Below are 27,013 nucleotides of genomic sequence, written 5' to 3' on the forward strand. Positions count from 1 at the left end.
TTGTCGAGGCACTAAAAGAGGAAATCAATCCCATGCCAAAATCTACAGCAATAGAAGTGGGCCTGCAATGTCTTTTCCATTTATAACTACATCCTTGCATAGTTGCCTATATAACCATGCAAGACATCCAACCCCCCAATTGTAAGTCTCGGCAACATCAAAATCTACCAAGAAAGGAAGATACATAAGGTGCATTCTGCTGTTGGATTTGTCGGGAAATTCCAATCCTCTAATCAACGTGAGAATATATGCTCGAGCATATCGTTGCAGGTCCTCTTCATCTGCATTATCTGGTAGATGGGCGAAGTTGTTAAATTGATCAGCTAACCATGGCAGACTTAGACGACTCCCTTAAAAGAAGGGCACAAAGTTGTTCCTAGTCATAATTTAGTGACCCGATCAATGGTCTTCCATTAATCGGGAGTCCAAATTGGATAGCTACATCTTGAAGTGTAGTTGTACACTCTCCATACAATATGTGGAAAGTGTGTGTCTCCTGCCGCCATCGTTCCAATAATGCCATTATCAGATGCCAGTCTAGTTGTATAAATTTGATACAAGAGACTCCGCAGAATCCTGCAGCTCGTAGATAATTCAATATACGAGGGTCTAGGTTCTCTTGCCTTCGAATAACAGCCTCTCTTCACTGACAATACATAGCATCGATATGCTTGTCTTCCCAAGCAACCTCGGATCTATGGCTGCGCTGTAAGTACAAAATCGAGTCGTTGTATGGCCCTGTGGTAACATCCTCGTACATCTGATCCCATAAAAACAATATTAAATTTAATTTAAATATTTACTAAAAATCAATGTGATTACAATCAATAAATGCAATGACAATTAATAAAGAATATACCCTTCATTGTATAAATACAATCAATAAATACAATGACAATTAAAGAATAAATAAGTAAAAGAAGTTACAATCAATAAGGACAATTAAAAATAAATAACTAAGTCGCATCACGAGCTCGATTGGGACAATTGTGTCTATTATGCCCTTCTTGTCTGCAAATTGTGCACCGTGTCTAGTAATGTTCCCTCAAATCCATCTCGTTTTGCATGCGAGAAGTACACGGTCTGCCAACTTTCCTAACTCGTGATTTGTCCGGATAAATAGTGGAGAAGTTAGGATCATGTCAACATTTTTTATCGGGGATGGGCTCGAATTGAGATGAATAACATGCCAGATAAGTGGGAATTTTGTAATAGTCTTCAATGTAGTAAAAATAGTCTATTCCAATGGTCTTACACGCAGCTATAGCGTGAGAACAGGGGATTCCAAAACTCTGCCACTTATTGCATGTGCATGTTCTTTCACTTAATTTTATTCGGTGTGTGGTTCCACCCTTTAGTGTTATTAAGTTGATTGAGGTGGTGACGTCACACAACCTTGTTCGATGGTCAAATATGTTGGTGGAATGTTTAGTTGCATGTTGTTCCTAACGAGTTATTTTCTTTACTGCATACCTATGACAAATATGACAATTACTTAGAATACCTCTACAGTTAGTATAAAAACGTGGGTAACTAAGATGTGAATAATTTACCTTGTGAAATGCTCTCCCGATTCAAGAGCAGTCTTTATTTCTACACGACGAGCAGCAAAATAAGCAATAGTTTGATAGAATGTTGCTTGGACTAGTGCAGTGATAGGTAGCTTTCTAGCTCCTTTCAGAACAACATTTGTACTTTCAGCCACATTCATGGTTAGCCATCCATAACGATGATCACCATCATGTGACTATGTCCACTGCTTAGGATCTACGGAAGCAAAATATCGTAAGCAATTAGGGTTTGTTGTTTGAAGTTTGGCCATACAGTCATTAAACTTCCGAACTTGAAGTTTTGATCCTGCACTGTATACCAAACTCTTCAATAGACTATTTTTATACTTGTTAAAATTGCTTGCCAAATGTCGCAAGCAGAATCTGTGGTGTACTCCAACTTAATCGTTGTTAGGGTTTCTAACGACAAATATAATGCCTTTGTGTCTATCTGAAATTAGACACATTCCTTTCCTTCTAAGCACCACATGATCTCATAAATTTCTCAAAAACCAGCACCATGAGTCAGCACTTTCTTCCGGTACAATAACATATACAACTTGATAAACATGGCCATTTGCATCGACTGAGGTAGCTATTAACAATGTTCCTTCATACTTCCCATACAAATGGGTTCCATCAATTTGAAGCAGCAGCCTGCAATGTTTGAAACTCTCAATAATAGATCGAAATGACCAAAACACGCTCTTGAACATTACAATCCTTTCATCACAATCCACCTCATTTAGGTTGCAATGGACGACTGTACTGGGGTTTGTGATTTGTAAGATATTCATCCATTTAGGCAGCAAATTGTATGATTCGATCCAATCTCCGAATATCTTCGCAATTGTTTTTCTTCTTTCGTCCCACACTTTCCAATAACTAACGAAATAACAATACTTTTTGAAGATAATATCTTGTAATGTTTTGATGTCAACTGACCGACTTTTTTTTTTCACTATGCTGCTTACCTCAGATGCAATTAGATCCAAGTCCAATTGATTGTGATCCTGACTCAGTCTTGCATACACACAGGAATGCGGGTCATTATACTGGGTAATTTCAAATTTACCATGTTTTTACGGCAAACAGCATGAAGTCTCCATGTGCACCCATTACCATATCTTTTACACCTAATATCCCATGTTGTTTTCTTTGACTTAATGACTTCAAAATTTTGATGTCGAATTATTGAATAGTTTTTCACTACATTTTAAAAATCTAATTTGGAATTGAATATCATCCCTTTAAGCAATGAATCATACCCCATATTACTGTCTTCCTCTGTTGTCGAATTGGGTTCAATGTTCATCTCGTTCAGGTCTATCTCAGTAAATGTTTCAAGGACTTCATGAACGCCATAAAATTGACCAGGTAGTTGATCTAGATCGATATCATCATCGTCTATTTCAACTTCTTCGTTGTTTGTGGCAATGGTTGGATCACAATGTTCATCCTCCACATCATGACTTTCTAACTCAATAGCAATTTCAACTTCTTCTCTCGTTGAAGCTGAACTTGGGACACTGGGTTGGGATATATACAGTTCAACTCTATTTGGAGGGTATGGAGTGTTGCTCATCATGAACCATACATCAGTCTCACTTCGTAATGAGATGGGGATATAGAAAATAGATCCCGCTACATAACTACCATATCTAAATATTACTTCTACCTCATCATCTCTATTTTGGATAATGCATCACATAATCCATCGATTAATATGTTGAAATCAAGTTGACGATGCATGTTTATACGAAGAGATGGTTGCCTATCATATTCTATCCCGTTTGGCCCATTAACAATGTTTCCAGGCATATAACATAAAAATTCCACGTTTGGCCAATGCAATTTGATATTTATCATAATATATGTAAGTATATATTAGGCTAACTATATTAATGTGTTATTACTATTTGTATAAAGGAATGTTTTTTTTTTTTTTTTTAATAATATCCATCTTCAAAGAAAATAATAATAAAAAGTAGGTACAAAATCATGATAAATATTGTTACTTAAATCATGCATCATCATTTGACCATAAATCAATGATAAATATTCTTTTATATTGACATGAATCTTTGTTCTTTAATCATCATACAATTTACAATGTTAAGGTGAATAATCCAAAATAAATTGACTAGATAAACAATAAACATAACAACAATAACAATAATACTAACAATAACATTAACATTAACATTCAAACATTCAATATTCAATAATCATTATATCATTCCAAATAATAGTAAATATTTAATACATAACCTTTGAATGATTTGATTGTAGAGTTTTTGTCAGAAATAATAGCCACGGTAAACAAAATAAAAAAAAACCAATACAAAATTATGGACATTTTTCATTTCAGAAATAAAACGTCCAATTAACCGGCTATAAAATAAATTCTCTAATTAATCCACTATAAAATAAATTCTCCAATTAATCTATTATAAAATAAAACATTTTAGTTTAAATCCAATACCACTATTAACCTTAAATTCTTATTTAAATACCTATTTTTAGATTTCATTTTCTTTTTTTAATTCGTTTTAGTTTTTTTTCTTTTCTCCACAAATTAAAGTTATATCACTCTTTTTTTTTTCTCCATTAGGAACATATTCTTAATTGTACATTTAAAACTACTAATAAATTTTAAAATTTTGGCAAAATGGAAAAAAAATTAAATATAAATTTTACATTTAAAAAGATTTATTTTTTCCTTTAGGAACATATTTAAATACCTAATTTAGATTTCGTTAAAATTTTCTTTGAACTTGAATTAAAGATAATTTTTATTTTTTTAAAAAATTCAATTAGATTATTTTTACTAAAAGTATGGAGAAAATATGATTTTTTTTCTTGTAAAAAAATTTCTCATTTTACATGTGATGATAAAAGATATGGAAGATGTGATTTTTATTATTTTTCTATTACGTATGTAATTAGAGAAAAATAAGTTATTAATGATTTCAAATGTAAAATTTTTCTATTTCAAAGCTAATCATTTCAATATTAACAAAAATAATACCCTATTTATCTAAATAGTTTGAAAAGTGTCTTTTTGTCTAATTATCTTTGTAAAGTATCTTGGTCTAAAATTTTACTTTTGTAAAGTACCTTTTGGTCTAATTATCTTGGTCTATTAACTTTAAATTCTTATTTAAATACCTATTTTTAGATTTCATTTTATTTCTTTAATTCGTTCTAGTTTTTTTTTTCTCCACAAAATAAAGTAATATCACTATTTTTTTTGTATTAGGAACATATTCTTAATTTTGCATTTAAAACTACTAATAAATTTTAAATTTTGGCAAAATAAAAAAAAATTAAATATAAATTTTACATTAAAAAAGGGTTTTATTTTTTTTCCATTAGGAACATATTTAAATATCTATTTTTAGATTTCGTTAAAATTTTCTTTGAACGTGAATTAAAAATAATTTTTTATTTTTAAAATTTGAGTTAAATTATTTTTACTAAAAGTATGGAAAAAATGCGTTTTTTTTCCTTGTAAAAAAATTTCTTATTTTACATGTGATGCTAAAAGATATGGAAAATGTGATTTTTATTATTATTTTTTATTACGTATGTTGCTCAAAAATGAGAGAAAAATAAATTATTAATGATTTCAAATATAAAATTTTTCTTTTTCAAAGCTAATCATTTCAATATAAAAAAAAATAATAACTTATTTATCTAAATAGTTTTAAAAGTGTCTTTTTGTCTAATTATCTTTGTAAAGTACCTTATTTCTTAAAGTAACCCGTTAGTACATTTGATTTTGAATTTATTATGTCATTAAAAAAATTTAGAATCATTTAGAAGTCTAATAACATATTTTTAATACTTAACCCAAACATATCTAACACAATGTTAATCACATCTAATTCTCCCTTATGATAATCTATGAAATTAAACCAATATAAAAAAAAATTATGAGAATCAATACAAAAGAAATTAATCCACTATAAAAAAAATATATCAACTTATTAAAAGAAAAATATTGCACCTTACCAAAAATACTTTGAATAGTGGTTTGTAGAACTTTTCTTCAATATAATATCCATGGTAAACAAAATAAACATTAAACAAATCAGTAAAGATTATCAAAAACTTTATTTTTGTTAAATAACAAAAATATACAACTTATCAAATAAAATACTACACTGAAACAAATTAATAATATGAAGGTCGAAATGAAGGTAGAAGATGATTGGTATTTGAAAATAAAGAAAGAAGGTGAAGAAATGAAGGGAATTTTCGGGTGTTTATCTGTAAAGGAAGATGAAGAAAGATGAAAATTTGTTGTCCGTAAAGGAAGATGAAAAAAATGAAGGGGAAGATGAAGGGTTTTAAGTTGAAATGAGGCGGAAGAAGATGAAATAGGAGTCTGAATGCGACTGTTCAACAAACATATTTTGACTTTATTATTACTTTTTTAATGTGCCAAAAAAATAATAAAATAATCTGAAATGCGTATTTCAGATAAGGACAAAAAAAAACATCCATTTCCCTTAAATAAGTTAAAAACACCCATTTTCTCTAATTAAATTCGATTTTCACCCCAAAAATCTAATTAACCCCTTTTCTTATATAAGTTAAATGATAGGTTTTCCTAAATTAAAAAAGAAATTATTAAGAGATAGGTAACCAATATAGTTAAAGAACCATGACATTCAAAAGACAATAGTGAGGAAACAAATGTCTTAGAAAATGATTGAATATAATATGAATTAATTATTTTTGGGATAGAGCTTTGTGGCATGAAACTTAGGTGCAGCCAAATGAAAGATTGTGACGTGAAAATTTTATTTTTAATTGTGTGGTAAAAAATGAGAAATCTAATTATTGTCCATAGGACATCTTTGAATTATTATTTTTTCTTAATTTAGTTAAAATTAGGGCAATTGTAATCATAATATTAAATTTTTTCGATATATTGATATTTCTACATTTTTACAAATTCGATATCAACATGAAGAGTGTAATGATATTTTCACTATATCGTAGAAAAATCTATGAAAAATAAAAAGTAAGCAACAAAATGTCAATAATGTAAATATAATATAAATAACAAACATGTTAACTTGTTTAAAAATAATAAATATTTATTTATTAATTAAAATTATTTTTATAATTTTTCTAGAGATATTCATTAAAATCGACATTTTATCGAAATTTCCATCGAAATTTCTGTAAAAATTAAGAGCTCGATATTTTCATTGACATCGATATTTTAAACATTGATTGTAATAAATGAAAGAATCAGACTAATTATTTACCAATATAGTAAAATTCTTAAAATTACTATAAATTTGACAAATCAAAATTAATTTTTTAAATTCCTATTTTGCCCTCAACCTCCTCGATTATATTATATTACAAGCAAAATACCCATTTGTTTCCAACTAGATTGTATGAATAATCTCTGTATGGTACAAGAGTCCATATAATGTTTCCTTGCGTCACTCATTGTATTTTTCCATTTTGGTACCAGTAAAGCCCCAGTGACATTGTATTTGACCCCTTCATTGAAAGATGAAACATATAAATTAGATAAAAGAATTCATAGTTTTGGGTTCAGAATAAGTTTGCATTGGATGTGATTGATTCCTTCAACTGAGGTTGGAGATAAGTCTGTACTAACATCTTCATTAGCAAGGAGAGTGGGAGCATGAACTATCAGAGGAGGATGGCTCTGGGATTGTTTGTTGACTCACTGTTTTGTCATGCCAATGTTAGAACTTGGAGAACACGATGTTGGTTGCTTGTTTGTGCCTTGGTTTGTACCAATTGTATCTAGGAATAGCGTTGGGTTGGGCTTAGAGATGTCCAATTTTTCTCCGATTAGGCGGGGAATGGGGGAGAGAATAGGAAAAAAAATTCTCCGTGAGTTAAAAAGGGACGGGGAATGCATTCCCCGGCCCCGGCCCCATCCTCACCCCAATTAGCTTTTACATATTTATTTAGTATAGTTATCTAATGTTATGTTATTATTATTATTATATAAATATTACATTTAAATTTCTAATTTGATTATTTATTAAAAAAGATAATGAATATGTTTAAATAGAATGTTTAAATTTAGATTATATATGTGAATAATTTGATTTATATTTATTTCTTTCTACTAAAAAAATCAATTAACTTTTTTAGGCCAAAATTTGAGTTTATCTTTAAATTCAAATTGTCATATAAACTAACCATAATAAACAATTTAGTTATAAAGTTAATTATTTAATTAAAATTTGCTCACATTAGTGATTTAAATTAATTGACTTTTTATAAAAAAAAAAGGTAACAGGAAAAAAATTTTCGCGGAGAACCCGATCCTCGCAAATGCTCCGCGGGAAATCCTCGGCCTGATCCTTGTAGGGAATTTCACGAGGATGAAAAATGAAATGAGGAGTGAGGACGAGAATGGGGAATGACATTCCCGACCCCGCCCTGTGGACATCTTTCGTTGGACTTATGAGAGGATTTCAGTGGCTATTTTGTGGTGAGTTTAGATTTTGATTTACATACAATGGGGTTAATCTAAGTTATGATAGTACTATCATTGGAGGTTTGGTTCATTTTGCTGGTTAGGATAAAGCTAGTTTTGAAGGGAAACTCACTCTCATTGAATTGCATTTCTAGTATTATAGGCTCTTCCACTTGAACTCAAACACTTGCTGAAACCCATTGTTGAGGAAAAATGAGGGTGCACGCAATCATGTGTGGTACATGGCTTAAGCTATGCGTTTATGCCCATGCGTCAGAGGTCATACGTTGGAATGGAAAGTATGCGTTAATCTAGTATGCAATGACCATGCATTCCTATCACAAGTTTTCTTGCCTTCTTGCCAAGTATAACAAGAATGCAAGTTTCTTGGGTAATCTAAGGTCGAACACAGGGACTTGTCACTCAATAATGCTTGTAATGCAATGCGTTTGAGGCGATGAAGAAAAGTAAAAAAGAAGAAGTTTAATGGATTACATACTACTCCTACTTCTAACTAAACAGATTGAGCAATTTAATGAGAGTTGGTAGATAAACAGCAACTGTTAATGCATAGTAATATTTATTATCTTAAATCGCTCGAGTAATCCTAGCTTGTCACATTAACGTATCGTACACCTCTCGGTGGTTAGCCGCATGACTATATCTCTATAGTGCATGGTTGCGTCGAGCATAAGATCGTGCCTATCTCTAGGAACAATGCATACTTTGCTTTAGTGCGTTCCATCTCTTACCTTCTTAGGCAGTTAGATGCGGCTAATTAACTTATAGACAAGCATTGCAACAACCCAACGACAAGCGTTGCTACAGCCTTTCACTAAGCAAAGAGGATTAACTCACTATACTCGCACAACGCACACCTCTCGGTGGGTTGCTACATGCGTCCTATACGATTAAGTATGCGATCGCCTTTGATAAATAAACGATGAAGGTAAATGATGATAAAGATAAAGATGATGAAGAAGACAACATTGAAGGAATTGAGATATGCATTGATTACAAAATATCTTAATATCTTAATATCTTAAGCTAAAATGTAATACAATACAGAGATCAGAGGAGAAATGAAAGACTCTACGTCAAGGTTGCTGGTGGTGCCATGGAGGGATGGTGGAGACATCTCTCTCGAGCTCTATCTCCGGTGAAAGCTCTAGTTGTCAATCAGTCTGATTTGTGGACATGAAGAATTCTCATTGAAAATCTCTCTCATGCTCTCATTTGTGATCGCAAACCTCTGCCTTAAGGCAGAAGTTCAGATGTCTTGAAATGAAGATCCAAATGGCTATTTATAGAGTTTAAATGCCAACAGCAATCATGATTGCGTAATGTCTCACTGTTGCCTTTGTCGCGGTATAGGCAATGTCACATCATCTTATCTTGTTGATACTCCCAAAGTATACGTCCAAGCTTGATTCAACTTAAGTATCAATGCATTCTACCCATCTTGCAATCATCCTTCTATATATGGTTATCACTCCGTGGCCGCAATCTTCAAGTGATTACCGCATTCGCTTGACGATCGCAACTTTCATGCGATGGACGCATTCGATCATCGCAACTTCCACGCGATGGACGCATGCGATCATCGCATGCGTTCGTCTATGCGATAGCTCAGCTTTTAGCGCATGCGTTTGATTTTGTGCTTTTGTATTTCCAGTACATGCATTTGATTCCTGCGGTAGCTTAAAAAATAGGCACTTTGGCACAGAATAACGCATAATATTGGGATTAGTGAGGATTTAGGTGCTAATCGACGCAAAACTCAATTTTTCACAAATTCTAAGTATTATCACTGCATTTTCTACTTGTTAGCCCTCATAATTCTAAATAAAAGGCTTATAATAACTGGCATTTCTGCCAGTTATCACTCACTATAACCTAAAAATACAGACTTCCTATTATGAGATTGATAAAGTCGTAGGCAATGAAAGCATGCACAACCCTATCTTTTTTTCTTTTAGATAAGAGGTGTAGACTTAAAACTCACCCTTAATTTGCTTGTGGTATTTTGATTTTTCTCTCAAACTTATTTTCCCTAAGACTTTGGTATTGAATGAAAGCTGATAATGCTTCAAACTTGTTTTTAAGTGGAAAGATGGTTCTTAAACGTGTATGATTGTCTATAAAACTAGCATAGCATTTGTACCCCGAAGTTGAAAGAGTAGGAAAGAGTCCCCATTGAAGGGATTGAATCCTAATGCAGAAACGTTTTATCACCTTTTGTTTTTGAATCGAGATAAGAAAATTTCACATAATTAAAACAATACAGTGAAGGCTGAGCATGCTTTCTAACAAGAGAAAGAGGGAAGAGAAAATACTGATCTTTGAAGATTTTTTTCTTCATACATTTCCTCTCTACAAAATGATCTCCTTGAATTCACGAATAACAACACCTTCCCACGAACAGAACCCACCACTGGGTTTTTCCCGTTATTTTTCAACAAGGATTGAGTTTGTGGAATCCTTTTAGAATACTTGGGGAAGAAGTAAAAAGTTATAGCGAAAACTCTTTTCTCTTTTTATGTATGTGTTGAGAGTTGAGAGATCAAGAGAGAATGTGAGAAAATTTTAGCAATTACAGAATAATTCTTTCACCTTCCAATATCACGTTCATCTAAGTTTAAGAGAGAGATGTGGAAGTTAATTATATCAACTTCCCTTGACAAATCCTTAACTTCCCTCAACCATGGGGAGTTAAAATTTAACCAAAGATAAATTAAATCAAATTTAATAATTAAATATTAATTAATCTGATTAATTAAATATCATATATTTAATTAATGTTACATTTGAATCATATCCAAATGTATTTTTCAATCATAACCTATAGTTTAAAAATGAATCGCATTCATATTAAATTTTAACATATAGTTTTAATATGAATCTCATTCATATTATTGAATATTTGAATCTTATTCAAATACATTAACCCTTCATATTATATTGTTTAATTTTTTAATCTAATTCAAATTTAACTTTATAATATAATATATCTATATAAATTATATTAATTGTATCTTATACAAATAATATTTAGTTCTTTTATAATATGAATCTTATTCATATTAATTTAATATTTGAATCTTATTCAAACATTATTTTAAATTCTATTCAAAATTAACTTTATATTATAACGTATATATATACACGATTATTAATTGTATCTAATACAATTAATGCACTTTCCCTTGTTTAATTTGAACAATTCAAAATTTTCAAAAATAATTAATCCTTATTTTACCCTTAGTGAGCTAGCGGAGGATCTAATGAACCTACAAATTAGAAGTTCTAATGATACAAGATTAATTAATTAAACTCATTAATTAATTAATCAACATTAATTAACTATAGGTCACTCCACTAAAGACCCACGACTGCAGTCTTCGCACTGAAGATATTTTTCAATGTCCATGAATATAATCAATGAACAGTAAGTCGACCATTCACAAATCGCTCGTAACTACAGCTGGGTCAAATTATGAACAAACAGTTGATAGTCAAACTATAAACTAATCCCTTGTAGTTACATCCATTTAATGAGCCAATGAGAGGGTGGGGCTTTATTGTTCAAGACCTGAAATTAGCTATTAAGGGAGCAATTCTTCTACTTTCCCTCAAGACGAGAAAGAGTGAATTTCTTCTTATGTAGCTGTGTTTCCAACTCCCTACTTGGACAAAATGGTAGGCATATTGAGTCAGTGAATTTGGCTACTCTCACCTGTACAGATCAAAGGATCACCCTTATAGACAGAAGTATACAACTCATGTAAAACCCGAACCTTAATTACTTTAAGTAAGAGTGAGTAATGTGATGTCTTCTAATGAGTTGAATGAAGTCATGTCTAAGGTGGGATAGAGGATGGAAGCAAGAAGAAATAAGCTCTTGTGTAGCTAAGTGTAAACCCCAAATTCTAAGTTCCTAAACAAGTATGTTTCGCCAAAGGAATGATATATTAAATATCATATAAGTGAAAATCCATGTTATCTATAGAAGTTGAGGAAAAAGGAAAAGAAAAACGTATTAAATAAAGAAACTCACTTATTGGCTTGGGCTGGAGGCATTAAATATGAGTTGACATGGCCATTACTCCTTGAATTTGGGAGGCGATAGGAAGGTTAAAAGGAAGAAGGATTTCAAAATTTTGGTTTCGACAATTTACATGAACAAATTTAGTGAAATCGGTGCCATTTGAAAGTTGAGAGAATCTAGTTTTTAAGGTTGTCTTGTCAGAGAGAGATGGCAGGAGACGAAGAACAGAAAGTGATGAAATTATAGAAGAGACAGAATCTCGGGTTAATCAGGGCCCAAAGTGAAGATTGGGAGCTCTAGACCAAACTATAAGGAATAACTCAATTATAAACATGTTTGTAGAAGGAAGTTTCTCAAAAGAGGTCTGGATTTTGAGCTATGAATTTTTAAACTTGTAACAGAGAACCTGTGTATAAGCAGACAGCTGCTTGGGAAGAACAAGCAAACAACCCAACGTGGAGATTATAGCAAGATTTTGTGAAGAGGATCTCGCTAATGAAGGAGATCTCGCTAATTTTATGAAGAGGATCTCGCTAATGAAGGAGATCTCGCTAATTTTGTGAAGAGGATCTCGCTAATGAAGAAGATCTCGCTAGAAATTGAGCTGGTATCGCTGGTAAGTCAGTATCGTGGGTATTGCTGGTAGTGATCTCGCTGGTGTCGCTCTAGGGGATCTCGCTGGTGTCGCTCATGGGGTTCTTGCCAGTAAAGCTGTTTGTGTAAAGTTCCTTTAATAAATGAATTAATTGAGGTATTTTGCTAAGAATTCTAAGTAGTTTTACCGAGAATTATGTCCTTTCAGGCCAAGAAGAGCTAGGAGAGGCGTATAACCCGTTAAGAGGCCAACAAGCTATGGGTGACTATATGATGACTCACTGTTTTAGTGATTTAGTAATTATGATTTCTTTGAAAATATTTCTCATGCTAAGTGTTTAAATGAAGTGCCAAACAACGTATTTGTGAAACTATTTCTCATGCTAAGTAAAGTATGTTTTCCATAGAATTGATATGATTTAAATATGTTATCTTGTTCACATACTTTCAGCATGTTTAAGTAACTCCATTTTTATGATGAATTAGTATGGTGGATGAACTAGTATGATGATTTGAGCACTAAGCCTTAATGTTCAACTAAATGTTTATGACTAGTTATATGATGGATACTGAAGGACTTTTGAGAAGGTATCCGACCAATTTGATACCGAAGGACATTGAGAAGGTATCTAACCAATTAGATACCGAAGGACGTTGAGAAGGTATCTAACCAATTAGATACCGAAGGACACTTGAGAAGGTACTTGACCAATTTGATACCGAAGGACTTTTGAGAAGGTATCCGGCCAATTTGATATCGAAGGACCTTTGAGAAGGTATCATAGAAGCTCAATACTGAAGGACAAATTTGAGAAGGTATCTGAGCAAAAGTATTTAAGGATACTGAAGGACAATGAGAAGGTATCCTAGTCAAGTACCTAAAGATACTAAAGGATAATGAGAAGGTATCCTAGTCCGGTACATAAGGTACGCCGATACTCAGTTATAACCATGTGCACATAGGTAATACAACGTCTAGGGACTGAGAAAAAAAGGGTTCTCCCAGCCTAATGTTGACGTTGAGGGTTAAAACTAGTAGTTCACTCTCAACTAAGGATAAAGGCAGTCATATATTCTCCTAGGCTAGAAGGATAGTTTGAAATTTCTAATGCTTATGAATGTTTATCAACGCATGATGTTTATTAATGAGTTTTCCAAGTATGTTTTCCATAACTAAATTAATGAGTTTTCCAAGTATGTTTTCCATAACTAACGTATGCTAATAGCTTTATGAGCTAGTTCAACATGAATGAAGCCAACTTATTTTGCAAAGTACGAAGCATGCGTTAGGGTCAAAGTTAAGGTCGTATGAAGCTTGATGTACTATGCATTAATACCTAAGATTGTCAAAGTACATGCGTTAGTATTCCTAGATATACTGAAATGGATATTGAAGGTACAGAAGGTATCCTAGAAAGTTTCCTATGCTATATTTGAGAACTATTCTTTAAATGCTTTTCGAGAACTTGATAGCTTGAGTGATCCGGATACCAAAGATAAGGAAGAAATTTGAGTAAATATACCTAAGGTGTTGACAGCACATAGAAAACTCCATGAGCACGTAGACAGATCTGATTGAGAGGCCGAGGTATGGGGTCTCTTAGTTGATAACAAACGTTAGGAGCTAGAGCGATGTATGCTCGTTCTCAACTGAGGAATAATGATGTTAATGGTGGTTTTAAAGGTTTTTATGTACACGTTTTTCTTGGTATACTATAGTTTCAGTACTATGTTTTCAAGCTTAGGGTTCTAAGCATGAGATATATATTTTTATTAAGTCATTCACTGGACTTCTAGCTCACGTTTTCAAATGTTTTACTTTCAAGTAGTGGTCAGTTCCTAGAAGACTTTTCTGTTGCTGCTCTGCCACTCAGAAACAGGTTGAAGCAAGCGTAATTGAAGACCTGTATTAGCTTCTACACATGTGTCTATCTAGTGACTAGTACTCTTGATAGGGCTCACTAGGTTGTAATATCCATGTATAAACAATGCTGCGAAATCCTGTGATGTAAATGTATTAAACTTTGAGTTACTATGTATGTACTCAGGGTTTGAATAGTATTCTAAGGTAAGATAGGCAGTAAATGCCAGTAAAAGGGTTGGTAACTGCTGCAGTCACCATTCTGTCAAGGTTAGGAGGGTAATCTGGTGCGGGGTGTGACAACTCACTTAGGATTAAGGTCGAGAAATATTAATCTCTTCAAGTAATGATGGTATAAAGAGAGACTAATCATTTTGTGGTCCGGTCTTATACAAACTCTTTATATAGGATATCCTACTCACATGTCTCCACATGAACGATTAAGATCAAATCAATTGTAACATTTTACAACTTTTGTAATAATTACAAGGTAGGTCGTATCCGTAGTGTCACCAGGATAAGACACCCAACCTTATCCATATACTACAGATCATTTAAGTTATTACTTGAACATAATCCACATATACGTCTACCATATACTGTTCAAGTTTCATAAAGTAACCTTAGATCTTTCTTTAATGAATAATTGCATATATGGAATTTTATTTAATTCAAATTGTTATGTCAACAAAACCCATATGGTCACTACCATGATGTTTCTCTCATTCTATGTTATTCCTACAACTTGGTATTGATATATATCTTTAATAGTCATTGCACCACATTGTCTCATAAAATGGATAAACTAATTCATATGTGAAATAATTTTCAAATATTTAAGGATATGTCAACACTATGCAAACAATTGCTTCATAAACAAAATTATTGTCTTGTAGTTCAATTTACACCACCTAGGATAAAACATGAAATTTTCTAAATCCATTATAAAATAGTATATCACTTAAAAGATCAAATCTTAAACTTTATACACTAATGTCTCATTATTTACAAGTTATAATTTTCAAAACTAAATGGTCACACCATCGATTTAACCGATTTAATTAACCAATTGTATATTAAATATTAATTAAGTCTCATGTAAGATTTACATCCCCTTAACACTTGAGGTATTTTAGGAAACTATTACTTAGACCTATCAACTTCCCTATAGAATGATACATTTCCATTCCATCTGAAGCTATTACATCGAACATTCAATAACAACTTTGTAAATATAAGATTCATGAGAAAAACTTAACATCATGTCCTTTGATATCTCTATGTGGACATTTAATATACACAAACACTTCAAATAAGCTATTTAAAATTGGTTAAATAGTCAAACTTTCATACTGATTATTACTTCATTCATATTGAGTAAATATCAATATAAATAAATAAATACCTACTTTTCATGTTCTTGTCTGAACAAGAACATTGCCATCATTTAAAGTCATGGGTTATGATATTATATCAAACCCTTATTTTCAAATATCCTAATTGTGAAATTCATTTATCAAATAAACATCACAAACTCAATATTTGAAAATTTTGCTGAAACTTGTGTAGATGCATTGAATTTCTTTTCAGAAACGAAGTTATTCATTATATCCCATATACAACAATGAATCAAATAATACAGACTTATTAAAGTAACTAGTGAGAAAATTGACTCACAGTCTATTTTCATCAATTAGTTATAGCACTGATTTTCACCTTATGCCAAGAGTCTAACTTTGAAGATCTCTATCTTTAAGTTCTACACTTACAAGTTTGTCTTTCATAAATCCATTCATATTCTTTAGGTTTGATCCCATCAATGAAAATCTACAAAAATTGATGAAGATTAAGTACACTACTTTATCTCAAATTTTATGACTGACATAATTTTTTTTGTCAACCTCTGATAGATGTCAAAATGTGCATGCTTTTACCATGTGATTTAATACTTTTTATAAAAAAAAAGATACTTTTTGTGATATTTTGACCCTGGGATGCCCTAAATTGGATAAAATGAGCAATGAACAATCACATGTCTTTGAATTGTCTAAAGTGTGTTTTTAATGATTTAGGCTGATTATATGAGCTTTTAGACTAATTTTTTACTATTTTGGAGATTTTGACTTCATCACGACCACATCATCAGATTCACTATGATCGCATAAAAAAACTCCAATTTTCCAGATTCATGCCCAATCATTGTGGTTGTTGTTTTCTTGGTCAAAAATGTTATTCAACACTTGAAATGATGGAAAAACATATCGAACATGATTTTAGGAGATTGAGGCTATGTATGATGTGGTCAAATTAGTGAGTCCTAATTTACGTTTTAATCAGTTGGGTAGCCTCGATTTCGCCTAGTAAACTCTTATAATGTGAACTTCGGGCCTCCCTAACCAATTTGGAGCATATATGAAGAAGAAAAGCCTTTCATTTCGAGCATACAACTCTCCATCGCCGAAATCATCACCATTCTTCATTATTTCTGCCATTTAATCAACTCCTTCGGTGTGTTCTCAACTTCTTAAATTAGTAGTCTTAAGAACGAAAGTTCATCTAAGGCATAACAACTCTAGGTCATTTCATCTCGTAAAAGTGTGAGGTGAAATGCGATTCTTCCTTGAAAATGGGGAATCAACCTACGGAACGACTAAGAAATTAAGGATTTTCCCAAGACCCCTTGAGTTGTATTTTTTTTTATATTCACATATTTTTTGTAGTTCTTTTGTTTTCTTTTCACGCGTTGAACTTCATCTTGTAGCTATGATGTAACAACCTGAATTTCTAGAACGAGAATCAGACCATTACTATATGCATGCATAGTTCAAAAAATGACATTTTTACAAAAATTTGAGAAAGATCGAAAGAATGAAATAAATTTTATTATAAAACATATAAAAAAAACATAAAATCTCTGTTCGGGGTATCCTTAACTTTAATTAAAATTAAAAATTGAAAAAGGAATGAAATGTTCAAAGAATTTAGAAGTTTATTACAAGCTAAAACTTGCAAACATAAGAAAAAAATATTGTGTAGAAGTGATGACAAGTCCCAAGGGTCGGTCATAGATTCCTCTTGTTATTTGCGGTTCTATCCTAACCGTGAGTATAGAAATACTCAGCAAGTGACCCACTACTAGTTTTCCTATCAAGACAAAGGTGTGTATCCCAATGTAGGCATAGGCATAAGGGGTGAACCCGAAAGCACACTTTCATAGGTAGTGGCTTCGAAGAGTCACCAAAATCATAAATATAGGCGACAATCCATAAGGATGCCGAAACATACATAAGGGATGTACACAATCATAGGAGTGCTAACAAACACCATCATCTATTAGACATCATACAACGCCCAAATTCATATAAAGCTATATCATATTTTAATAATCATAGTAGCACAACTCATGAGTTTCTGGACAGTCTCAACAATCGTATATAAGTTAATCACGGCAGAATATTTTATCACAACAGAAACATGTTTAATAATGTATTCACAGTCTTAATACCAACTTGGGATTCGAGGGCAAACCAATAGTAAATCACTCACCTTGATTTATGTGAACAACTAGCAAATAAATTCCTCTTCGACTGAAAATTCTTAAATTAACCCCTAAAACATTAACCAAATTTAATTTCAATACTAGGAACTAATCTTAATCACCAAATTCAACTCAAGTATCTCCAATTAACTTACCCGACAATTAATGGTCACCGAAATTGCCAAAATGAATCTCTACTCCACTGGACAACTTGCTTCACAACCCCAAATTCCTGAATCCAACTTAAAAAATTATGGGTAAATTAGTTATTGGCCAAAACTTAATCCAATATTAATGGATGTTTAAAAAAAACCCAAAACACCCCAAACTTACACAAATCTCAAGATTTCAGCAATCAAAAAAGGAAAAGATGAATGGGACGACGTGAACGAGCGGCGGCTGAGCAGCGCACACAAACGACGAATCGGATAGTTGAGGCTTCACGCATTCGATGGTGCGATCGGCGGACCTGGCAGCGTGAACGAAGAAGACGACGATGGCTGGAAGCAGGCGGAAAGAAAAATAGCAGAGGGGGTCAGTTGAAGAACGAAGAGGGGAGAAGGAAAATATATATATATATATATATATATATATTTGTCTTTATTCTTTGCACACTCCATGAGAAGTATACACACACAAACATATATAATTTTTTCCTTTTCCAAACCCTAGTTCCCAAAACAATCTTCTTTTTCTATTTCCCTTTTCCTTTTATATAATAATAATTTTCTTTCCTGATTGATATATATATTATACTTTTTAATCTTTCTTTTCCATCGCATTAAATCCCAAACAAATAATTCTCCTCTTCACAAAACTAAAACCTAAATAAAATTCAAACCTCCAAGTCTTCCCAATTAAATTCTATTCCCACCAATTGAATTAAATCTACATATTTTATTAAGTTTAATTTAAATTGATTTATCTCCCCCAAATAAACTGATTTAAATATCTAAAATTTGAAGCACAATCTCGAATAATTCAAGACAATTAAATAATTTCTTTCCTTAAAAAATTTGGGTTGTTACATATGATTTATGATTTATTGAAGGTCATTCTTTTATCATTAGTCATGAGTTAAACACTCTAAAGGGTTAAGTTATGTGAATACCCTAGGATTTTATGACTTTAGCAATACTTATGTTTCATACAACTTTGACTTATGAATTCCCTTATTGAGTTTATGGAAAAATATTGTTAAGTTAAATTGATCACTTAATTTAGCAATCTAGTGGAGTTTTAACGTTGAGAAGGTTAGGATATAAAATGATGTCACAAAGAAATACAAGGCTAGGAGCCTAGAAATAGGAGAGTCAGTCGCCTTAGAAATAAGGGACACTGTAGGATAAAGAATCTAAGCTTAAACTAATCTAAGATCTAGCTAACCATGAAAACATTAGGCATTAACTGCTTATCTCTATTAAAGAAACTTAACACAAGACCGAATAGGAGTAGTTTGCTGTTCATGCATATTTCACTATCTTGGTATGATGCGGCCGTGTCACTTATAGCACAGAAACTAAAAGGTTGAAACATATCTGTATCCCTATTTAATACTCTTATTTACTGCTTTTATCAACTTTTAACCTAAAAATCACTTATTTAGTAGTTACCCATTGATTTTCATAAAAAAGTTCTTTCTTAGAAAAATTGAATTGCATAAATAGCTTCGCGGGATTTGACTTTTGGAATACTCCAAGGTTTATTACTTCATTGATAGCTTATGCTTGCATTTAGACCATATTTATTCTCATTTTCATCACTCATACACGATTGATCGATCAAATTTTTGGCGCCATTGTCGGAGACTATTTAAAATTCTTTTTTTTTTTTTAGAAATTGTGATTAGATTGTAACCACATTGTCTTTTTCTCATAAACTCTAATCTTTGTTTGCTTTTTCTTTTTCTTTTCTTTTCTTTTTTTTTTTTAGGTTGAGCATAATGCATAAGCAAAAGAGCTTATCATTTTGAATTAGATCTTGATTATTCAAAACGACCCACATAATTCCCTCACATGTCATTGCAACATTGAACTGAACAACTTGTAGAATTTGCCAACATGCTACAAAAGTTATATGAGAGAAAAATATCTCTATTGCTCCTAAATACAAACTTTCTGATACATTTTGTTCTGATTGTTGCGAATATCATGTTTTTGAAATATGTCCGTATTTGACTATGTCTTATGTTTATTGTAGAGGTAAACATGTATTTGACGATTGTCCTTATAATCCCGACTATTTGTTTTATATAGGGCAAGAAGGTAGTCAAAGCTTGTTAAATCCTTTTCCGAATAAGCATAAGCAAAGATGGAGGGTGTACCCTAACTCCTCATAGGTTGTCCACCTAGATGCTGATAGCTTTGAATCAATGCTTCAATTGCAACATAAACATGTTAAGCAAGAGGCACAAGAATAGAAAAGCATTGAAGAGCTTTCTAAGGAATATAAGGCGAACATGGATATCAAGATTGAAAGTGAAACAACATCCCAACAAAATTTGGAGACCCATACGGAATATTGTGTTAATGAATTGAAGATAAACCCACAAGGAACCCTGTTCAACAACATTGGAAATTTGCATGAAGAAGGGAAAGATAAAGGTGAAGCAATGACATTTGAAAGTGGATTAGAAAAGGAATCTATAGCTTAAATGAAGCAAGAAGAATTTTGACACTTGAAAGCATTATGGATCCCGATGAGAGAGAAGAGATTTAAGAAAACTCATTTGAAAAAAACAAATAAAAAGAAGGAACAAGAAAAGGAAATTGCAGTGAGCCCTATGGTCGCTATTGGGATTGGTGTCCTAATTCTCTCGGTGGTCTCGTAGTTTGGAAACACCTCTGTAAACATATTGTTTATTAATAAAATAAATGTTATTTTAAAAGAATTTACTCAAATCCAATAAACTAAGATTCGTGGTTATTTCATATAACTTAAGCATGTATGTTAGACATGCAAGTGGATCATGACTTAAGTAATAACCTAAATAGTCTGTAGTAGATGGATAAAGGAGGGATACCTTATCCTGGTGACACTACGGATACAACCCGCTTTGTAGATGTTACAAATGTTGTAAAGTGCTACAAATGGTATGGTCCTGACCATTCATGTGGAGACATGTGAACGGGGGTATCCTATACAAAGAGTTTGTATAAGACCGGACCACGAGATGATTAGTCTCTTTATATAACGCCATTGATAATTGAGACTTATGTCTCATTAGGATGACCATGGGTGACATGACCTTAATCTTGAGTGAGTTGAGAATTCGTGCTCATGAGGGCAGTTATTTGATTTTTATGGGTGAGAGTGGCCAGATTGCCAACTCAACAAGCCTACCATTTTGAGGATTCATTTGATTGGGGAGCTGGAAACTCAGCTACACAAGACGGAATTCACTCCTTCCCCGAAGCAGGGGTAAGTAGATAAATTACTCCCTTAAGGGTTGATTCCAGGTCTTGAACATAGTGGCCACACCCTCTCTTTGGAAGAGAGGACTCAGTCATAGTAGGACTATGACTTATTGTTCATTAAAGGAATCAGTGGTACTTAAGGAGTTAGATGTAACTACAGGGGTAAAACGGTAAACTGGTCCAGCTGTACTTACAAAGAGCGATTTGTGAAAGGTCATCGCACTGTTGACTGGTTATATCCAATTGACACAGAAATATATCTGTAGTGCGAAGAGTGCAACTGTCGGTCTTTAGTGGAGTGACCAATAGTTAACAAATGGTGGATCTCGTGATGAAAGAGTTTAGTCAGTTATTCACGTACCATTGAAGCTTCAAGCTCCTTGGTAGCTTAGTGGGTTCAAGTTGAGAATTAGATTTTGGGTGAATTTGAAGTGTTCAAATTAATAAGAGGAAATTCAATTATATGTGATATAATTGATATGATGTATAAGATACATAAATTGGAGGAATTAATATAAATATGATTTATATTAAATACCATAAAATAGAAAAAGGACTATGGTTTATATGTTTTATATGATGAAATATTAAAACTATAGGTTATAAATATAATATGGTAAGTTGGTTATTATATTTATTTATAACATATTAATTATGTGATAATTAATTATTCTTTTTCTCTAATAATCAAATTGAGTGAGAGGTTATTGGAAGTTATGGTAATGAGGTAAAAGAATTTTGGTTTTCTAAAATTGGTAAGAAGTTGATTATTCTCTTGGATTAATCTCACGAAAAAGGCTATCAAGTAAAAAAGGTTTTTACTAAACGATAGCATAAAGAGCTTACACAATAGAGCTACGAGTTTACTATATGATAGTTGCTCGCTTAATGGTTGCTACACAATCGAGTAGTAAAGTTTATACGATAGGCTTCTGTTTGCTACACGATCGAGTATTTCGTCTATATGATAGACAACCTCATCTCCCACTTACTCGATCGTCTACATCCCATTTTCCTCAATCCAAGATCATACAAAGCCCACAACTTCTGGTTTTTCACACCGAGAATTCCAAGGTAACCATTATAGTGGTGTTCTAATTCTGTTCGAGGATCAAGTTGGACTCGATTGGGTTCGAGGTGCATCAAATTGTTCGTACTGTTGGCTGTTCCGTTTGTTGAGATCATGTTCTGAACGATCGGGGGATACTTGAAGAAGAGTTCTTCAAAGGTTCGCATACTCTATCCCTTGTATCTTCATATCTTGTAGCATGTTGTAACTTATAATTATGCATAATCTGTTTGTTTCTGTTTAGACTGTAATTGTTTGTGTTCATTCTCAATGGGATTTGGAACGTTCCACTTCTGCTGCTCACAGGATATCTATGTTTAAATTTCCTTCAATTGGTATTAGAGCCAGGTTGTTCTAATATTCCAAATACCATTTCTATAGCGAACTTCCTCTACAGTCGTGGTAGGTTTTAAGTTTTCTATAATGTATTTAAGAGTTAAATGTGTTTGTGGATGTGTTGATGGATGTTTATGGAATGATTACCTCTGTTTAAAGCTTTCTTTAAGTTTACAAAGTGTTAATGTGTAAGGGCCCCTGTGTTTTTGGGCATAATTAAGAAGCAATCGAGTCTGTATTCAAAGTGTTTGAAGTTTTTTTAGTCGTTCGTGATGAAGTTTCGAAGCATAGAGATGTTGTTCTCATCGATGAAAAAGACCAAAGATTGGTCGCATCATGTAGCCCAAGCTAAACGCTCGTTTAGACTTGGCTAAACAATGTGTAGAAAAGTTCTACCCGGTCTTGTAGTATTTACTAAGCGATCGTATAGCTGATGCTAAACGATTGAGTAAAAGAGTTTACTTTATCGTGTTGCGTTGGCTGCTCGATCACGTAGACGCTTGGGGTAAACGATCGTATAGAGTTTTTAATACTCACCGTTTAATAGGCGCGTGCACTAAACGATCGTGTAGTCCATCATGCTTCATCACATAGTCACTAGCTACTCGATCACCCAGTATACGATACTTGACGCTTGTTCCGTGATCGTTTAGACAATCATGCTTCACCGCATCATTGTCGTCTACTTGATCGTTCAAGGCACGCGTTACACGATGTGTGTTGCACGACCGTGTGACCTTCATGCTTCATCACATAGTAAAAGGTACTCGATCGTTGCCAAATGATCGTTTATGCTCATACAACGTTGCTAGACGATCACAAGGAGCTATTACACGATCAAGGAGACGTGGCTTTGCCCGGATGGTTCAAGACCCGGTTCGCCTGTTTTAATCGGTGGACTAAATGCTCTCTGTAATAGTTAGCTTTATGCTTGAGGATTTGAGGCTAATTATCCCGGTCCATTAACTTTTACTTAATATACATGAGATGTATGTTTTTTTATATGGCATAATGTATGACATATAGATTTAAAACCCACCTTAGATTATGCAGTTATTCATGTATCATATATTATAAGTGTTATAATATAGTATATGACATAATCAAATTACAACAAAGCATGCTAATGCATCATATAATATAAGAGTTATATTTATACATGCATTAAGCATATTCATACATCATCTTTATATTATAAATGTTATAGTATATGGGTGTATGAGAGCATATATGCTTGGTTTATTGCTTTTTTATATAAGAGTTATATAAAAGTAGTAATGAATGAACAATGCATGGAGCATGACACTTAGGATTATTTATAAGAGTTATGAATGCCTTCTAAATGTGTTGCTTCGCATTATGAATGGTTTTAATTGTTTCCTTTTATAAGAGTTATAATGGAAATTAGAACTAAAATCTATAAGAAAGAGTTACATGCGAACTTAGGTAAAATCATGTTTTAAAAGGGTTTTAAATTTTGATTGAGATAGACCTAAGTTCATGGTTTTAATGAGATTAGAAACCTAACTTTAATCTTTTGAATCAGTTTAATAGGATTAAATTGACTTGAATAAAAGATTAAATTTGTATTAAATATATCTATAATGGACCTTTTGTCTAAGGCAGGTTCTGGCTACGCTGGGGTATTTAAGCTGACGGAAATGAAACACCTCTACCTTGGAATCTACCTGGAAAGGTGAATTAGATAGATTTACTGCAAGCATGCAATAGTTGATCAAAGTCTTCAATGATGATCAAAAGTTGTTTAACTTTCCAATGTAAGTTACTTTTGGGCAAACCTAAAAATTCACTTAGTTAAAATCATTATCCGTGTTTTTTTCTAAGTAAACTAAACCCTAGGTTTTAAAATACTCAGTGGGAGGAAAAGATATATATGATTTGTCAATTCCACTCATGTTTCTCCCTTAATGTTCACACCGTGAGATTCATGCTTGGCCTCGTGGTGACCTGGGAGCATCCCCCTTCAAATGTTGTTTGCATGAGTGAATATCAAGGTGGACGGAGAGAGTATTTATAGTAAGTGGGTGAAGGATGTGTGTCAACATATCCTGTGATATCCTTAATTAGTTTGCACCGTGAGATCTTCTTGCACGACCTCGTGGCACCTTAGGTGCGTTCCCCTTCGGATGGTTTGTGCGGTTGGTTAATATCAAGATGAACTCTAGAAATGGATAGGGCCGCTTTAGTTTTTTCCCCAATCGGATTTTTCCCTTCGGATTGGCTGCTTGAGGCAAAACTCTAGGATCTAAAATGAAGGGTCACACTTACGGGAAATTGTTAAGCAAATTAATGATTTATTGACCAAATCAATGATGACTAGTTGTTATAGGAACAAGAGTTGTTCGAGTGTTAATGACTGGTTGAGAGTGTCTCAACTAAGAGGAAGGATAAATTGACTACCCTTCGATGGCTTATTTTCTAAACCATTGAAGCGTCATTGCAAAACTAGATGTCACACGGGGTTCATTTAGATTTTGTTAAACCAGATTGGATTCATCTTAAAGAGCATTTGCTAAAATCTAATGTTGATCAATATGTTTATTTTTAAGCAACATGTCATTGTATGATTTTCTGTTAGTTGCTTTTTATAAGTTGACTGATTACATACATTGGAAAGAGTCTCTTAAAACATATTTCATGGTAAACGACCTCTAGTTTGTCATGGTTGAGAAGTGTCTTCAAGTCCCAAATCCCGATGCACTGCAAAATGTTCGTAATGCATATGAGGTATGGATAAAGGCTAATTCCATGGCCCGACTTCACATTTGGTCAAGTATACCTGATGCATTGGCCAAAAGGGTTGAGAACATGGTCATTGTATGTAAGATTATGGACTCGTTACAAGACCTATTTGAACGTCAGTTCTTACTTTTTAAGCAAAACGGGATGACTGACAAAGAAACCAGTAGTATCAATTCCTAAGATAACCTCCAGTCTTTCTTGAATGTCAAGGGACTACAAGAGAAAGCAATTGTTGCTGACTCTGAAGAAGTTCATCGATGAGAATTCTTTTCTAACATGGAACTTGGAGCTTATATGGGTTCTGATATTGATCCCACTACTCTCCAGAAGAGGAAGAAGTCTAAAGACAATAAATGTGATTTATTTGTCTTGGAGACGTGTTTGGTAGAGAATTATGATTTTTCTTGGATACTTTATTCATGTGCTACTAACTACGTGAGTTCTTCCTACAAAGGATTTAGTTCCTAGAAAAAGTTGGAAGATGAAGAGTTGACTCTTCGAGTCGGTATTGGTGAGGTTGTTTCAACTATTGCTGTAGGCAGGCTAAAGTTATTTTTGGACGAGAAACGTTATCTGTTATTGGATAATGTTTATGTAGTTCCTCATATCAAGAGGAACTTAATTTCAGTTTCTTGTCTGATTGAACAAAGTTATTTCGTCTTTTTTTTTTTTTTCTAAAAATAAAGTGTTTATTTTTAAGAATGGTATGGAGATTGGTTTTGGTTCAATGGAAAATAACTTGAATGTACTAAGACCATTAGTCATTAAAGCCTGCTAAGTACTGAAATGTTCCGAATAACAACAACTACAAAAAGAACAAAGGTTTCTCCTAAGGAAAACAACCATCTTTGGCATCTAAAGTTAGGTCACATCAACCTCAATAGGATTGAGAAGTTGGTGAAATGTGGACTTCTAAATGGTTTAGAAGAAAACTCTTTGTCGGAATGTGAATCATGCCTTGAATGCAAAATGATCAAATGACCTTTCACTGAAAAAGGTTATAGAGCCAAGGAGACTTTAGAGCTTATACATTCAGAGTTCTGTGGTCCGATGAGTGTAAGAGCTGGAGGTGGGTATGAATATTTCATCTCTTTCATAGATGATTATTCAAGATATGGGTATCTATACCTAATGCAACATAAGTCTGACGCTTTTGAAAAGTTTAAGGAGTATAAGGTTGAAGTTAAAAACTTGTTAGGTAAGAAGATAAAAACACTGCGATCTAATCGTGGTGAGAGTATATGGATTTAGAATTCTAGAACTATATTATAGAACATGGAATCACTTCCCAACTCTCGGTCCCCGTTACACCTCAGCAGAATGGTGTATCAGAAAGGTGAAACAAAACCCT

General features: G+C 32.9%; 1 long non-coding RNA gene across 1 annotated transcript; it reads right to left on the reverse strand.

The window, feature by feature from the left end:
- Positions 1-17,957: 17,957 nt before the first annotated feature.
- On the reverse strand, positions 17,958-18,671 carry LOC120079384. The gene is made up of 3 exons (XR_005482229.1): positions 18,412-18,671; positions 18,234-18,320; positions 17,958-18,149 (listed from the first exon to the last, which is right to left on the reverse strand). It is a non-coding gene; the product is annotated as an uncharacterized LOC120079384 (long non-coding RNA).
- Positions 18,672-27,013: the final 8,342 nt, after the last annotated feature.

The sequence above is a fragment of the Benincasa hispida genome, chromosome 6 (assembly GCF_009727055.1).
Source record: "Benincasa hispida cultivar B227 chromosome 6, ASM972705v1, whole genome shotgun sequence".
NCBI classification, from domain to species: domain Eukaryota; kingdom Viridiplantae; phylum Streptophyta; class Magnoliopsida; order Cucurbitales; family Cucurbitaceae; genus Benincasa; species Benincasa hispida.